The sequence below is a fragment of the Python bivittatus genome, unplaced genomic scaffold (genome assembly GCF_059951505.1).
Source record: "Python bivittatus isolate LINGU-HERP-01145 unplaced genomic scaffold, Pbiv_v1 ctg000530_np1212, whole genome shotgun sequence".
Classification (NCBI taxonomy): Eukaryota; Metazoa; Chordata; class Lepidosauria; order Squamata; family Pythonidae; genus Python; species Python bivittatus.
The window spans coordinates 1,757,639-1,774,858 of record NW_028277085.1 but is presented as its reverse complement, the minus strand read 5'-3'; the positions used below and the strand labels follow the sequence as shown (position 1 = coordinate 1,774,858).

The 17,220-nt window shown below is 46.5% G+C and overlaps 1 protein-coding gene across 1 annotated transcript in view; it reads right to left on the bottom strand.

Moving 5' to 3' along the window:
* The window catches only part of OTUD7A (OTU deubiquitinase 7A), a 56,590-nt gene extending 41,571 nt beyond the window's left edge, over positions 1-15,019 (bottom strand). The window contains exon 1 of the mRNA XM_088148324.1: positions 14,632-15,019. The gene's annotated coding sequence lies outside the window, so the exon portion shown is untranslated. The remainder of the gene's footprint in view (positions 1-14,631) is intronic.
* Between the last annotated feature and the right edge of the window lie 2,201 nt (positions 15,020-17,220).

Sequence of the window (17,220 nt, the reverse complement as noted above, 5' to 3'; positions counted from 1 at the left end):
CAAACCTAGGTTTACCCTAATATGTATAAAAATAGCCGTCACACACATTCACCACATCTCTTGAAGAGCGTGTGCATCGCCTGTCCGTGAAGAGAGAAACCTGCCTATTTTCTCTTCACCACATGGGTCCTCCAGTATGGCTTGTGGCCAGGTGGGACGCATTTTGACACCTTCTCCAAGCAAGTAGTCTTCAAGGATCATAACCCTGTAGTCTCAAGCAGGAAATGTTTATGGGAAGCCAACAAGCCAGACACGAGACGACAACAGTCTCTTACCCATGTTTTCCAAGGCAATGCTGCTTTGGACATATAACCATCGTGAATAGGAACCACTGATGGTTTCTTGTTCATCTCGCATGGAGACGGTCATTTGGTGGAACGGTCTCTCACACATCTACGCAGGTTCTGTGTTCCCACCAGTCAGCCTTGACTTAGGCCAGGTCAAAAAACAAACAGGGATTCCAGGAAAGCTACTTTATTGTTGTAGGGTCCCAAGGATCATCCTGTTCAACCTTCTGCAATGGGCAGAAAAACGACTTCAATTATCCCGGAGAGGTGGCTGTCCACCTCTTCTTAAACGGGTCCAGAGATGGAGAACCCACAACCTCCGTAGGGAGACCGTTCCACTGATCTTACCAATGTGAAGTTTTTCCTCGTCTTTAAACAAAACCTAGGTAGTCGCAACTTATATCCACAGTAATACTTCATTAGAAAATCGCCCATCAATTCAAGGTCACAGCTCTAGTAAAATGCCTTTATTGCAGATGCTAGAAAAGCTCTTGATAACAAAGAAAACTAGCTAGTGAAAGCTCTCGGATTCAACCCTACGTACCCCCAGGTTAAATGCTACACAACGAACACTGGTTGAAACTCGGGCCCTCTGCATCTAACATCGTTTGCCCTCACACCAGACTCTTTCATTGGAAACGAGAGATGTTTGGCCTGTCTGCTAAAGGGGGAAAAAGCACACCCACTGGAAAAATCTGCATTGCACCACATTCTTAAGTATAATTCCCTAGGGATAAATGAGTTATTCTCAAGGGAGTGAGTTGGCTGCAGTGTTACCTTCAGATAGAAATTGGGGCATACCCACCTTTGCCTTTTCAGATAGGTTTTAAAATAGGAGGGGGGGGATGGCGATGGCGGCAGCTTTAAGGTAGCCGTTTTGTAAGTTTTATCCATGTTTGAAAAGTGTTTGGGGACTCCATTGCTATGATGTTTTAGGGGCAATCAGACTTGGGAGATGAGCAGAGTGGAGAGATGGTTAAATAAGTTTGAGTGAGATGGGCGTCTATATAAATATGATAAATAAATAAATAAGTTATAGGATTCACCACTCAAAAGCAACCACTTGCGTAAGAATAAATATAGTCCGAGGCATTTCATTGTCTGCTCCAAGCCATACATAGCTCATTAGCAATATAGGAGTCTGGTCGACTTTTAGATTATATATATATATTCATATATGTTCAATACATGGCTATTATTTTAATCTATGAAGTCTACTAGGGTTGCACAGCTACAAATGAATAGTTTCCGTAATATCACACAGGTATCTTCTGGAGATTATATTACATTCCTAAATTCCTATAGGAATGTGATAGGAGCAAAATACGCCTAGGTATTTTTGAGGTACACTCAATTGACAGCTAAACCCCAGAGATAAGATAATGGAATTAGAAAACCGTATTATTCCATTCCTGCTTCAACAGTGCAGAGTTTGTTTATTTCTACCTCAAGAGAGTTACCATAAATGCAAAGCTGGAGGGTTATAGGCACGCATTCATCGAGAAGCGTCCTTTCCTCTGGAATTCAAGAAACCATCTGACAAGCACGATTCCACGATCTGTAGGGCTTATTTTGCCACAGGCACTCCTGGCCGCAATTTCAGCTGGCCTTGCTGCTTCCCAGCTGAAAAATTAATGGAAACCATTTTCTATGCATAGAGGAACAGTACTTATGATTCGAGGAATGGGAGCGGTGGGGTGGGGGGAGCCAACACAGCATGGGGGAAAGGGATGGTGCCACCAATGACATGTAAAGAAAGGGAACTGAAGGTTTATGGCGTGGAGTCTCCAGTGCTGCAAGTCAGGGTTGATGGGCTGTAGAAAGTGCTGATCTGGAAGGAAAGTTGAGCTGTCAGTAGACCTGGCACTCTAGCTACACCTTGTACCTTGACTTCATTTGTTTTCTGTTGCACACATTTATTTCTAAGTCACTTCCTGACACTGTTCCAGCAGAGAAAACAGGAAACCTATTTCACCAGTACAGTAACCTGTTACCTAACATTACTCTATTGAGCTACTGGGGAGAGAATTGAAGCTTTTCCTGGAGCAAACCATTTATGGTGTCACCGTTCAACACAAGTCCAGTTTTGGTTGCATCAATTTTTGCCGGAAACAAAGAGATGTTTTGGAGAGAGAGAAAAAAGGAAAAATAAACTTGAGCTAACAGAGGTACATCAGTCAAGATGCAGGATGACATTAAATGGTAGAGCAGAATTAACGATGTTATATTTTCAACAATCACTGCACGTTTTTGTATAATTTCAACACTATAGACCCCTTTGATGATCTCTTCTTCCCCAACTTAAGCCTCCAATGTTCAGAATTTAATTCTGATGCAAGTTGATGATTACAAATGAAAATAATACCAAAAGCATTATCCTCACAATTAAGTAAATAATCTGAAATAGAAAGTAGAGGCCATTTCTTCCTTTTTTATGCTATCCAAAAATTAATCACATTAATAGCTCCTAGAACTTGTTCAATAAAAATTATCTTGGCGAGTTTTCATTTATCTTGCAGCATTCACACATTCCTCTGTCCAAAGCAACCCAGCCTTGTACGGCGAGAGCCAAAGAGACCTGTATTTCCAAGCAGGACAGAAACCTATTTGGGACTTCAGAAGGACCGTTTGCAAAAAATGTGATTGGAAAGAAGGAAGAGCAGGGGAACAGTTTTACACAATGCAATCACGGATCATTTGCAAAAAAATAAATGAGGGGGGGCCTAAATATAACAACTTTTTATTGCAAGTTCTTGGATGCTAAGCAATCACTTCTCTTTAAGTGACCCTAAATGTCTTGAGACTTGGGTAGATAATCGTCAGCCCCTTGAGGTTGACCAGATCAGGAAACGGACTCCACTGCAAGACCGGAACCATCCTTTATTAAAAGAGACTCTAGTAAAAGCGTCTTGAAAGAACCTTGTTCTTCCTTCCCTCCATCTTGAGAGCCAGTCTCCGCTTACTACTTTCTCTTTTCTCGGGGCTCAAGACATGCTTCTGCAGAACTTGTTTTCTGAATGGTCCCTGAAGAGTTCCCCCAAGGTCATCTCCCTGGCTCCCTCCCCTAATGGACCTCCTCCTCAAATCCAGTGGAGATCCCCTCATATTTCCTCAAATCCAGTGGAGGTTTGATCAGGAATTCCTTCAGGGGGTATTGCATGCTGTTGTTATATCAGGTAACTTCCCCAACAAAACCGAGGTTAACACAGAAATGAAAACCCAGGGACAACACTGAAGAAAATAGCAGGGATATTGGAAGCACCTCAAAAGAACATGCAGGATGTTGTTTAAAAAAAAAAAGAAGCACGAATGAAAGATGCCTTAGATAAACCATCTATTGTGGCCCTAATATAGTCACTGAGGATGAGAAAAAAGCTACTGAAAAGGCGGGGGGGGGGGGGGAATGGTACTGGGAACTTGAAGGAAGCCGGAATTCAATGAAGTCATTATGTATTTGGAAACAGGCTCACAGACACGATGTGTTATTAAATATTATTTATTTAAATAAAGGATGGGGGAAAACATATTTTTGTAAGATAAAGAAGAGCAAAGTGATGGGCGGAAGAGGAAGACCATTTAGCGTGATGCATATCTAAGAACGTACTCCTGGTTCCTCTACAGTCCAATGTTGCTTAAATGTCCCTAGAAACATTTTTCTCCCAGACTTACAATCTGCTCCAACTAAGCAAAGCCCAGCGTCGTGAAATGTAAGAGGTCCAAAACTCAAGGCAAGGCATACTGTAGCCTCAGATGGGGCTTCGTTAGAAAAACAGGGGGGAAACCCCAGCCGATATGCCAAGAAAATGAAGAAAAGTGGCATTATAGAGGCTCACAAAGGGAAAGACGCAGCTGCAAAGTCTACGATGGAGAAGCCTCCTGAGCAGAAAAGATAAAAACTGGGTTAGAAAGCGGGGTTTAATAACCATGATCCGCTCTTCATTAAAAGCGACCATCTCTCCTGGCTAGGACAGGGTTTCCAACTCTTGCAGACGATCAAACCATTTTTCATGCCTCAGGGTGCTGTGGAGTGACCCAGCTGCAGATCAGCAGCCCAGCTTTTAAGGCAAGGGCCATGGAAAAATATTAGCTGCGTTCAACTTATTTATCATTATTTAAAAAAAAAAAAAAAGCTTTAGGTAATAGGCCAAGCTCCAATCTCTTGCCTGGAAATAAAAGGGAAGTATTTTGTGACTGGGAGTAAAAATGTACTTCTGAGTCTTCAGGGTTTGGAGAGTACAAGTTGAAGGATGAATTCCCCATTTCCTTCTCTTAACCACAATCCTTCTTCCCACGGGCAGGTTTCGCAGTTTTATGTCTCTTCAGCTTAATGCTTAATAGAATTCAACAGAAAGGAACAAGGAATAGAGAAACACAAAAGGGAGAGAGAGAAAGTGAAAGAGAAGAAAGGGTAGGATGGGAAAAAGAAGAATGGAAACATGGGATAGGTCTTCATGGCCTTGGCGCATCATTTACGGCTTTGGAGAAACAAAATCTCTTCCACCTACTGGGAGTTCTACTACTAATGGTTTACCTAGAACAGTGTTTCTCAACCTCGGCAGCTTTAAGCTGTGTGGACTTCAGCTCCCAGAATTCCCCAGCCAGCATGGCTGGCTGGGGAATTCTGGGAGCTGAAGTCCACACAGCTTAAAGCTGCCGAGGTTGAGAAACAATGACTGAGAAACACTGATTTTGACCCTAACTTTGGTTCAGAAGAGGGCTCTGGCGTGACATTTCTGTAGAAGAGGAATGAAGAACCCCTTCAGATGTCGCTGAACTTCATCTTCAACCATCCCTGGGCTGCTGTTGCTCAAAAACATTTGGAAAGCCATCGGTTCCGCCTCTGTAAATGAGAGAGGACAACTCATATTTTAGGATTTGTTCCCTACAGCCATCGCTAAGCACCAGCAGCAAAGAGACATCGGTACACTCCATGTGGGATTTTTGTTATGGCTACTGTTGTTCTCTGGAAATAAGCCTGGTTTAAAGCAGCATTTGATTGCTTGAGATGTTCCCCAGCATGGAAACGTCAATATCATGGTTAGTTCTACGTCTCCCTTGTTTAGTATAGAGTCTAGGTCGTGGACTAACAAGTCTTCAGTGACCTTGTATAAGAAACTGGAAGAATATTTCCACATCATCTCCCAGCATTATTTTGTTCAATCTTTCATTGTGCCTGAAAGAAGCCACAGCAAAATATTACTACCTTAAAAAAACATACTGTATTTGGCTGAAGGGGGGGAAAAAAAACTAAGCTTCATATACAGAAGGTGAGGAGACAGTGACATGGAATATACAAGTTGATTTTCTTCTTTTTCAAAGATTTGCTGCTTAAAACAGGAAAAGTGATCACCGTTCAACCTGCTTCTCAACCCCAACCTTACATATCAATCATATCTGTTATCAATCCTTGACTTTTTCCCCCAAGTATTTTTTTTCTCATTCTATATAAGTCTATTATCTTTTCAAGGCAGGTACCAAATCTGTTTAGGGCAAAGAAATATAGCAGCCTACAGGTACTTGCATGAAACAACTATACCAGCAGACTACTCGGAAATAAGTTCCAGTCTTGTTGTATTACCAAACATTCATAGTGACTGGCTTTTGAATATTAGTATAAAGCTAGTAATTGTGGTATGTAGCAGTTTCCAATGATGACAAACTCAAAGTGATGTGATTTATGTAAATAGTTGAGATAGGAGGCTCCTCTGATCCACATAAGAGACATTTTCATCTGAGTCTGAAAAATTATTCTTTTTTAAAGAATTCTATCTTCTTAATCCTTTTTCATATGCAAATATTTAATCATTCACATCACACAGGCATGCCACGGATCCAGATTTAGACTGGGAACAGAATACTTAAAAAAAAAAAAACATCTCTACTCAAAATAATTTTAAAAAAAAGGAATTGTTGATAAATCTCCATGGAATTATTCTAGTACTGTACTTTAGTCTAGTGGAAAACTCAAACAGAACTAATAGCACCAACGAAGGGCATTTCTCTTTTAGATTACTGGGTTCTGCCAACCCTTTGAACCAGACTTGGACACCCAATTTTGAATACTAAAACTAATTTTATTACAGGATTGCAGTAACATAACCTTGCAAATCAGAGCGGCTAACATATTCTACCCCATTCAACTTGGCAGAGGAAGAAGAAATCCAGAAACAACACAATGACAAATATGTAGAAAAGGAAAAAAATGTAAAGAAACCAAATAAATATTACTGGCAAAACAGGTGAGAGACTAAGCATCAGCACAAAACCTACAAAATCAAAAGCAGTAATATATCTATATTCCTTTTTTTCAAGGTCAGATGTCGGCTCTACTAGATCTGCTTAAGAGTAGATTTTATATATGAAGCACTTTCCAAAATCTGTACAGTAAATCAGCTTTTCTCAACCTTGGCCACTTTAAGATGGGTGGACTTCAACTCCCAGAATTCCCCAGCCAGCCATGCTGGCTGGGGAATTCTGGGAGTTGAAGTCCACCCGTCTTAAAGTGGCCATGGTTAAGAAACATTGCAGTAAATGATTCATCAGCCACCATTGCTGGACAGCTCCCTTTAAATATCCTCAGCTCCAAAGAAAAGGCACCGTACCTACAATTTCATTATTTAGGAGTGTTTTTTTTTTAAAATTCAAAAAGGGGAAAAGGCACTAATTTGTTGGGGGGAACCAATCACCAACAAAGGAACAAATCTACCCCATCCTGAATTTTCCCTTCTTGACAAAGGAAGGATCTCATTCCGGCCAATAAAAGCAAAACCGCTCTTGGAAACTGACCTCTTGTGAAGCTTTTTACAGCTAACGTGCAAACAAAGGAAATTAAAAAAAAAAACTATCCTAATTCCAGGACCTCAAGCATCCAGAAAAAAGGGGTCATCTGAAGCCACAGGGAGATCAAAGGAGACTCGACAATGCGCCCTGCTCCACTCAGGGCATCTCTCTCTGGGCTTTATACATCCTTTCCGTCCATTAGCGCAATGAAAAAGACCCCTGGAAAACAGCTTTATCTCCAGTTAAACTTCACTAGAACTCCCCACTTTGGCTGCAGGATTTCAGAGAAGGGTCTTCCTTAGCGGGAGACCATAGAAACCGAATAGTTGCATTGAACTGAAATGATACAGGAGAGCCAAGAGCTGCGTGCCAATTCTAAAATTAAAGCACAGTCCGAAAGCAAACTGAACCCTAAAGAGGGAACGATGGGGGCCATGGCTTCCTCTGCTAGAGCAAAGCGGTTTCTGGCATATCCCATCAATAATTTGCTTCTGAACAAGAGGGGGGAAAAGTAGCTGGGGACGATCAATCGCAAAGCACACGCTTATGGGGGGAAAACCCCAACCACCCCAGAGATGGACACCATGCACTTAGTCAAAAGGAAATCAATGCATGCACGGAAACCCTAAAGCACCATCCCCTAGAATCTGTCCAGCGCTGGAAAATTACAGAGTTCAAATGCCCAGTGCAGCTCCTAGGAATTATACGGGTACAGACACCAGAGAGGAAGTGGAGAGAGGAGGAGGGATATGAGGAAAAGACCACATTTGTCAATTCCCAGGAACTCAGTGGAATACACGGGTGCACAATGCTGTTAACAAGATAATTAATTCCTGCTTTCATTATCCTCGGCTTCTCAAGCGATCAAGGCTCAGAACCGCAGAATGCCTGTGGCACCCGCATAACTCTCATCAATCGTTTCTTGGGTATATCCAGACTCTGCACCTTGATGCTGCTCTACACACCGTGTGCAGTGATTCTGAACATGGGAGATGGATTTCTACAGGAACAATTAAGCAGTTGCTATGGAAGATAACGTAGATTCTTCATGAACCACCACTTCCCAAACGGAGCTATTAAAAAAACACAGGAGAGGAGAGGAGAGGAGATAAACACACTTATTGGCGACGCAGGTCAAGAGAAATTCTGCCAATAATGCACCATGTAGAAGACTTTTGTATTAGATATTATTCCCTCCTGAGCTTCTGACTCAGGTTGTCATGATCACAATCACCAAAGCCTACCCACAAAGGTGCCAACTGTTGTTGTCACTATGGCCAATCCCTTCTAATAGCTTGCGTATGATGTCAACGGAGTTCTAGGGCACATGGGCAATTCTTTATATGCAAAGGGTCCAGGTCTCTGGCAACCAGAGAGGCAAATTTGTAATAAATTTAGCAGTCCCCAAATAATGCCAAGAGATTTCGCAGTTAGTCACCAGGCACTAAATAAATCAATAGCTCAGAGCCAACATTTTCCATGACTAAAATTGTGTATATTTGATCCACTTCAGGTCTTGTCAAGTACTTTCTACTCAGTAAACACCTTTTTATGCTCAATACGTTTACTCTTACAATACAATATCCAGGACTGATAATAGTTCCAATCTCACGTGGAGGTCACGAGAGTCGATAAACAGAATTCTGGAAATTGAGGAATATTCAGGGCTCAAATCATTTCCCCGGTTAAAATAAAGTTATTAAGTCGCAAGCCGTCATTCTCTGCTTTAGAGAAAGAACGGAACAATGCAAACACAGGAACCTAACATCACAAGCTGCATTGGATGAATCCAAAACCTTGTCCAATCCAGCATTCTAGTCCAACAGTACCAACTAGACACTTACAAAGAGCCTACAAGGACATTCTCCTGCCCATACCTCCACCCAACGGGTAACAGGAGGCACATCGTCTTTGACACCAGAGATACCATACTGGTGTTATTATTACCACTAGTAGACCCTTAGAAGTGAGTAGTTGAGGACATTTCCTCTCAAGTCTCTTAATATTTTGAACAGTTGGAAAGCATACTGTACAGGTTCAACTGGAGAGACGTTTCCAATTTCTATCATTTCTCTCTCAGAAAACTCTTGGTGACCTTCAAGATATCCAAGAACATTCTGTGTAATGCTGCACCTGAGCGATCCAAACTTTCTCCCCCTAAATCACTTTTCCCTGGAAGGGTTCCCAAACCTTCTTTGGATCTTAAGAGTTGGGAACAACAGGGAACAAGAGAGCAGCACTCACTCCATTCATGATGTGCAGTTTTAGCTTAGAACAGTGTTGTCCAAACTTGGCCACTTTAAGATGAGTGGACTTCAACTCCCAGAATTCCCCAGCCAGCCATGCTGGCTGGGGAATTCTGGGAGTTGAAGTCCACTCATCTTAAAGTGGCCAAGTTTGGACAACACTGGCTTAGAAGGTCTAAACAAGGAATAAGACAAACAGGCTAATAATTACCAATGTCAGACAACATAACTGAATTGTGCTTTATACAATGTGGGCGTTGGCGTCATTTGTATTATCTTTACAGCATGCACTAACTCCTTAAAACAGTGTTTCTCAACTGTAGCAACTTTAACTAATGCTGGCTGGGGAATTCTGGGAGTTGAAGTCCACACCTCTTAAAGTCGCCAAGATTGAGAAACGCTGCCTTAGAACCTTATGCTAAAATGCCTTTTTTTTAATGAACCAGAAGATATGTAACCAAGAAAACGAAGGACAAAATGTACAAGCCACGTTTCAGGGAGAAGGATTATCTGATGATCTTCCCTGCTCAGAGGAGACTCAGAGAATCCAAATGTAATTGGAAATTCTGATACCAAGAACAACAGAACTTTGTCTACCCTGCCCTGAAATACTCAGCTAGATAAAGTCTAAAAGAAAAGAGTCTGCTTTCTTGTCATTTTTTCACAGAATGGAAAACCCGGCCTAATCTGTTTTATTGACTCTTTCCATGTTTTACTACTTGAACATCACAACACAAATCACACTGTTACAAAGGAAATACACAGATAAGCTATTCTGCTAGAGCAACGGCTTTTAAGACCAACGGGTTTTAAAATAAATCCATTTTACTTAGGAAGCCACTGTAGAGCAAAATGCTTATGAAAATGGAGACTTAAGCAAAATGGAAGCCACATGCAAATCAAAACCCATTTTAATGTTTTTCAGCATCAGGTACACCTGCAATGCACTTTACCATATATCACCGAGCCATTTTTAATTCTGGCATGTTGGATTCTGAGAGGTGCTGAGTCGGGAATTTCCAGAAAGCAAATTGCTAGCTTAGCAAACTTTAGGTCAGCCAGTAGATGCTTTAAAGCCCTGATGCCACCCAGCCACAAACTAGTCTACTGAAATGGTTTATGAGGCCCATCCTACTGCCCAGAAGGCCCTCCCAAGTCTGGAAGTTCACATCTGTACCCATCCATGGCAGGAATGGACTGTGAACTCAGATTTCCTGCATCGTAACTCAGCGACTCAGATGAAGCTGGGTAGGGAATAGACACACCTGTACACTTAACATGACACAACAGCATTACCTAGTATCTGTCTGGCAATACCTAATACCTAAGTGGAAGGAATCTGGAAAGTTATATGGTTTAAACCAGTGTTTCAAAGATGTGTGGACTTCAACTCCCAGAATTCCCCAGCCAGCATGCTGGCTGGGGAGTTCTGGGAGCTGAAGTCCACCCATCTCAAAGTTGCCAAGTTTGAAAAACACTAGTTTAAATGCACAGGTGACAACTTCCTTTTATTGCTATAGAGCATCTGTCCGAGGAAATTAAACAAGCCACTCTGTTGAATAATTCCAACAGATAATTTCCAACAAACCATGTCCAACTTTTCTAAAAAAAACAATTTACAACTTTTCAGCCAGCATCCCTGTCTCATCCGATTTCTGTTGGGTGCTACTGAAGCTTTAATTCAATTATTATTTATTTTTGGCCTTCCCAGTCTCAAAAACACTCATTATCAGAAGCTTATTTGCATTAGCAGTTTAATACAGGTGTTGCCAAAGCAAACACACATTAACTGGCTAAAATGTTGAATGTTCCAAAATAAACCAACCGAGAGAAAAGCTTTGCAAAGAATATAGAGAAGAATTATAGAGACAATTTCCATTGCTTTTTTGCCAGAATTTTGAACTACTGCAACCACCCCAAGTCATTACATTTTACACAGAGATGGTTTCAGTTATGCAATATTAATATCTTGTCCTCTTATTTTCATATATACATGATATAAAGCAGCCATAAATATGGATGAACAAAAGATTCATAGTTAAAAAAGTAAATTATCCCACCCTCCCAAGTCATTTCGGATTCTTTGGCCCAAGCACTGAAAAGTTAAATTCCTCAATAAACTCACGTGGTAAACAAAACATTTCTATACAGTAATCATTTTGGCATAAACAGCCTAACATGTTTGCCTTGAAATCAGTGAGATTTCAAATGCCCTCCCATATACCTGTTCCCTACAAATAAGCAAATTAAATCCCTCTGGCACACTCTTGAGCTAAGATGTCAATGATTGTGCTGTTGAAACCCTTGACATGAGACGCATTCAATGGCCAACTTCAAACATCTATAGCTGTGATCCTTCCTTAAGACCAGTGTTTGTCAACCTTGGCCATTTTAAGATGTGTGGACTTCAACTCCCAGAATTCCCCAGCCAGCTTGCTGGCTGGGGAATTCTGGGAGTTGAAGTCCACACATCTTAAAATGGCCAAGGTTGACAAACACTGCTTTAGATTCAGTCAATTTAAACCAGAGTTTCCTGCAATCATTTCAGGCCAATTCCATTAGGGAATCCTCCTATGCTAAAGAGAATTTAAAACACTTTCCAACTGCATTCTCTGAAATTTCATTAGCTCTTATTCAACATATCACAAGGAAGCTCTTTTTATGGGGTATTCATTGTAACAGGAGAATCAACCTTCCCTATTTCTTTAGGTACGGCCATGCTATCTAATATATTCCTGAAAGAATTGATTGAACAGACATTGGTAAGCAATATACATGTATTTGGCTCCCATGGTTCGAGGAGATTTAATTCCCAGCTAAGCATGCCTGAGCTGGCCGGGTTAATTCATCAGTATGACTATGGGATGCCTTACACCCTTGAATAATCTGAAATTTACCAGCAGAGTGATTATGTAAGGGCAGTGACAGAGACCGAGGGATGCTAGAGCATGCAAAGGTTATTCTCAGGTAAGCCTTATTTGAAAAGACACACAACTTTGTTTTATAGACTGTCATGTGATATCTTATCACGGAAGACAGAAACGCGCCAGCAAATGTTTCTGGAATTAATCACCTTTTCTCTTTCTGATGATCGCAGCCTCCAAATGCTGACTATTATGGGAATGGAGATCAACTAGGGGACGAAAGAAAATGGAGGCAGCTTTTCACATGGCTGTACACCCCATTAGCGAACGCTGCAACGATGGCTTTTGGAGAAGCCCTTAATCAATATGGCAGACATAAATCAAGCCATCTCAAAACCCAAGATTGGGCTCACCCCCTTTTCGTCAAGAAGTCACATTAAAAAACAACAACACTGATTCGTCTGCTTCAAAATGGATTTCTTAGCACTCGGTGGGAAAACAAAGACCCCACACCTTCCTCTTTGGGGTCGGGCCTAACGGAGCCCAAAGATTTCTCTGTCCCGGATTTCTCTATCTTTGTGTGGAACAGCCTGTATTTCTGTACTTTTTTTTTTTCTCCAAATGATGTATGCATTGTGACTTTAAAATGAACTTAGGTTGCAAAATCGGTTAAAGGTTTGAAACAAAGGTGCTGATGGGCTGTGCAGCAGCTTCATTGTCCCCTAATGCAGGGTTCCTCCACCTTGGGGACTTGAAGATGGGTGGACTTCAACTCCCAGAATTCCCCAGCCAGCCATGCTGGCTGGGGAATTCTGGGAGTTGTAGTCCACCCATCTTCAAGTCCCCAAGGTGGAGGAACCCTGCCCAAATGGAGCCTCTCTTTCCCACACATCTGAGCTACAGACAACTCCAACACCTTGTCCACTCTCAGAAACTGGCAATTGGTGGGGAATGACTGTGTCTTAGACACACCAGCTGGATAATAGAGAGTTTCAGGGGATTAGCTCAAGGTACGGTGTTGGTATCCAATTACAGCCTTAAGGTCATTACCTAGCTTACCTAACGAACTCAAGGCATTAAAGGGTCCACCACATCTCAGTTAAGCTCAGATGTTGTCAACCTCCCCCCTACAGGATAAAAGACTCGCCTCTCGGGTCCAAGCTTTCTTTGCACAGTAAAACATACCTTTGGAGGTCACTTGGCACCTTTGCATTGCGAGTGAATATGAAAATTGCCCCCCCCGCACCCCTCCCATCGCTAGCTGCTATTCCCCCCCCCCCCCCCCAGGGTTATGATTTATTCTCTCGATCACCTTCCCAAGACCCGTCTTTTGCAGGCTGGGAGAATAAGGCTGAGAAACTGCTTGACACCCAGGACCCAAAGCCGGCGCGCAACCGGCCCCAAACTCATCCCTTCTCTTGGGTCGCCAGATGCCGGGGTCGAGTCACCCGCAGGAGTTTTCAGAAGGCGAACCGCCTTTCTTCCCATCCACCTTCCCAAGGGCTGCCAGGCACGCAGGCAGACGCGAGCGGCGAGCCTCGGAGGTGGGGACGGCTCTAGCCAAGAATTAAAATTTAAAGTCGGGAACTGCGGAGAGATTACCGTGGGCCCGGCTGGCGGCGGGAGAGAAATGCCGCCTTCCTAACGGCTTAAACTCCAGCATTTCTTCCAGGGCTCCGGGCAAAGCAGCCGGCCGGGCTGCCCACCGCGCCCGCTCCGCGATCCAGGACGGAGCCCCCTCCCGAAGGCGTCGAGGCGCAGCAGTGCTCGGAGCCGGGCGGCGGCGTCTGCATGTGACTCCTTCCCTTCTCCATCTCTGCACTGCCGGGGGGGGGGTGATGACGGCGCAAGACCTTGTTATATTATGACGTCATCGGCCCAGGTCAGAGCCAGGGGCCCTTGAGAGGGGGGCCCGCTACGGGCTGCCACAGGGCGACCCTCCAGGGGACCCCCGAAAGCAGGCGCGAGCGCCCGGCCGCCCGGCGCAGCTGCGTCCCCGGGGGCCTGGCCCCAACCTGGTCGCCATGGAGACGGGGACAGCCAGGTGTGACATTCTGCCGCTGCCAAGCCGGGGCGGGGGGCGACGGCCTCCCCCGCGTCCCCCAGGCGAGCGGCCGTCCGGGCCCCGTCCTGCCGCATCACGCTCGGGCGCAGCTCGCCGGGCTCCCCAGGCCGGCCGGAGAGGCTGCCGCGGCGGGGGCAGCGAAGCGGGCCGGGGGTGCGCGGGGCCGGGAGCCGCCCCCGGCCGACCGCAGACGCAGCGCGCAGGCCCGGGGCCGCGGGCCAGACGCCCCCGCCCGCCGCCCCCCGCCCGAGAGCGGCCTCGCCCCAGCCCGCCCGCCCGGCTTCCCCGCCCCCCCCCGCCCCGGCAGGGGACGATGGGGCGCGCGGCTGCCCCGTCCCCTTGCGCGACTGCCCGGCTGGAGGCGGGCAGAGCCAGCCGGCGCGCCTTACCTGCTCCGGGGCAGCGCCGCTCCGGCATCCCGGCCCGCGGGCGGGCGGACGGGCGAGGGCGGTTCTGCAATGCAGGCGCGCTGCTCCGGGCCGGAGGCAGGCGGGCGGGCGAGCGGCGGGGCTGCGGAGCCCCCTCCCGCCGCCCTTGAGCCCGGCTGGGCAGGAACCGCAAGGGCGGCCGCCGCCTCTCGGAGCAGGGACGGGGCGGGCGGGCGAGGAAAGCCGCCCCCGGAGCACCCGCCTTCACGCCGCCGCAGCGGCAGCGGCAGCGGCAGCAGGAGGAAGGGCGGCGGCGGCGGCGGCGGCGGCGGCTCCCGGCCTCTCGCGCCCGGCGCCCCGAGCCCGCGGCGGCGGCGGCGGCGGCGGAGAGCGAGCGCGAGGGGCCGCCCCGCCGCCGGGCCAGAGGTAGGAGGGGCGTCTGGGCGGGGCGGCGAGGCGCCTCGTCCTTCTGGAAGCCGGCCGGGGGGGCCCCGCCGTCCGCCCCGCCGCCCTCCGGAGGGGCCGGACCACGGCAGTGCCCATCCTCCCCTGCCAGCGGGGCCCTGCCTCCTGCCGCGCCCCCGCTCCTCCCCCCGTCTCAGGTGCCTTCCTGCCGGCGGTGCTGAAGTACCGCTCCCATCATCCCCGCCCGGCCCAACCTCCTTTCCTCTCGCCCGGGCCTTTCTAAAACGTGGAGCTAGAAACCGCCCCCCCCCGCCTTTCCAGTTCGCAGGAGTCGAACTTCCATCATCCCCACCCAGCCGGACATCCCTTTCTTCCACCTGGCCCTTGTCCGGCCTGTGGGGCAACTTGGACTGCAACTCCCATCCTCCCCATCAGCTCAACCCAAGGCTGGTGGGAATGAAGAGCCCCACAGCTCCAGAGGGGAAGGGCCCTCCCCGCTTCCTCCTCTTCTTACAAAATGCCTCCCTCCCTTGCAACAGGGAGGGAGGTTGGGCTGGAGACAAAATCAGGACCGGCCCAGCTGCAAGCCAGGTGGGAGCAAAGCTGGTGGAGGCGACCCTGGTTCAGCCAGGGGCATCTTCTTCTGGCCACTGCACTGCCGTAACTCCTCTGGGCCCAGTTGCGTAGGCTGGCCTGGGCTGACGGAGACCGAAATCAAGGCCTCGAGGAGGAGCTTCTTTGGGGGCAACTGGGGTGAGCGTTTGCATTTTAAACCCAGATTGATTCTGGGGTGGCTCCTTGTGTACGGGGTGACCTTGGGCCCAGTCCTCGCTCTTCAGAAAAAGCCATTCATTCAGGGCATGAGAAGGGGGCAAAGGTTGCCCGTCTTTCAAAGTTGCTGGGCAGTGGGGGGAGCACCCCTGCATGTGCAGCCGTGTCCGCAACCCAGATTACTCAGGGCTACATCTGGGGGCTTGGAAGGCCTGCAAGGCGTTATTCTTTGCCTTCGTTCCCACCTTTTCATCCAGGAAGTGCACCAGGGCTCTACCCATAATTTACACGCATCTTTATGATCTCACAGTCCTCTGAGATTGGCCAGGATGCAGACAGCTGGACACCCAGGGGCCGTAAGTTGCATTCCCACCTAAAACCCCAAACGACAATACCTTCTTCTAAGAATCCAACCCTTGTTCTCTCAGTTAGGAGGCCAGCCTTCGTGCCACCCAAATGGCCCGTCGCTACAGTGGTGAAGATCACCGAGGGTCACTTTTACAGTGAGAGGGGTGGCGTATATGTCCTGCTGGCATGAGCCCCCGTTGAACCTGAGGATCAGGGCCAACACACCTCCCCTGAATGTCATGGTGGAGCAGGAATTTGAATCCAGATCTCCTGGGTTCAAGGGGGTCATTGCAAGCCAGCCAGGCACGAGGATCGTGCAGCCAAGGAGGGAAGTCGAGAGAGAGCCCAGCCGCTCTGTCCTCTTGAGCAAACTCCCACCTGCGTCAGAAACCTCCCCAAGGACGTGGCTGCCCCAAGAGTTTGGCTGTTTGTCTTTACTTGCAGGTGGCCCAGACCCCCCCCCCCCCACCATGGAACTAGTCAATGGCAAGGACGCCCTTGGGGTTATCTGAGCCTCTACGCTCAGGGTTTCTCAACCTTGGCCACTTTAAGACGGGTGGACTTCAACTCCCAGAATTCCCCAGCCAGCATAAAATTCTGGGAGTTGAAGTCCACCCGTCTTAAAGTGGCCAAGGTTGAGAAACCCTGCTTTAGAAGTTGGCTGTTGGGCTTTAAGAGTTTGTTTAGAGATAAGAGGTGGGATGTGGGAAGAAGAGATCATTGGTTGTATTCTAAGAGAAGGTGATAAGTTACTAAAACTGTTGATAACTTGTGTTGAAGGGGGAAGTCATTTCTTTCTATATTTCTTTTCTTTTTCTTATTTACCATATTCTTATTTTTTCCTTTCTTTTCTATTTTTTTTCTTTTCCGCGCTTTCTCTTTTTTGTTTTTATACTCTTATTTTTTCAGTTGGTATTAGTTTTTATCTTTTTTAGCTGTAACTTTTAATAAAATTACTATTAAAAAAATAGAAGCGTGCGGTTGGCAGGCTGAAAATCCTTCGTCTCAAGCCCCCAGTTTGGGGTGGGGGTGGCAGCTAGCAGCCCTCTTTGATTCTGTATGCCCTGGAGAAGACGCTGGAAAGGT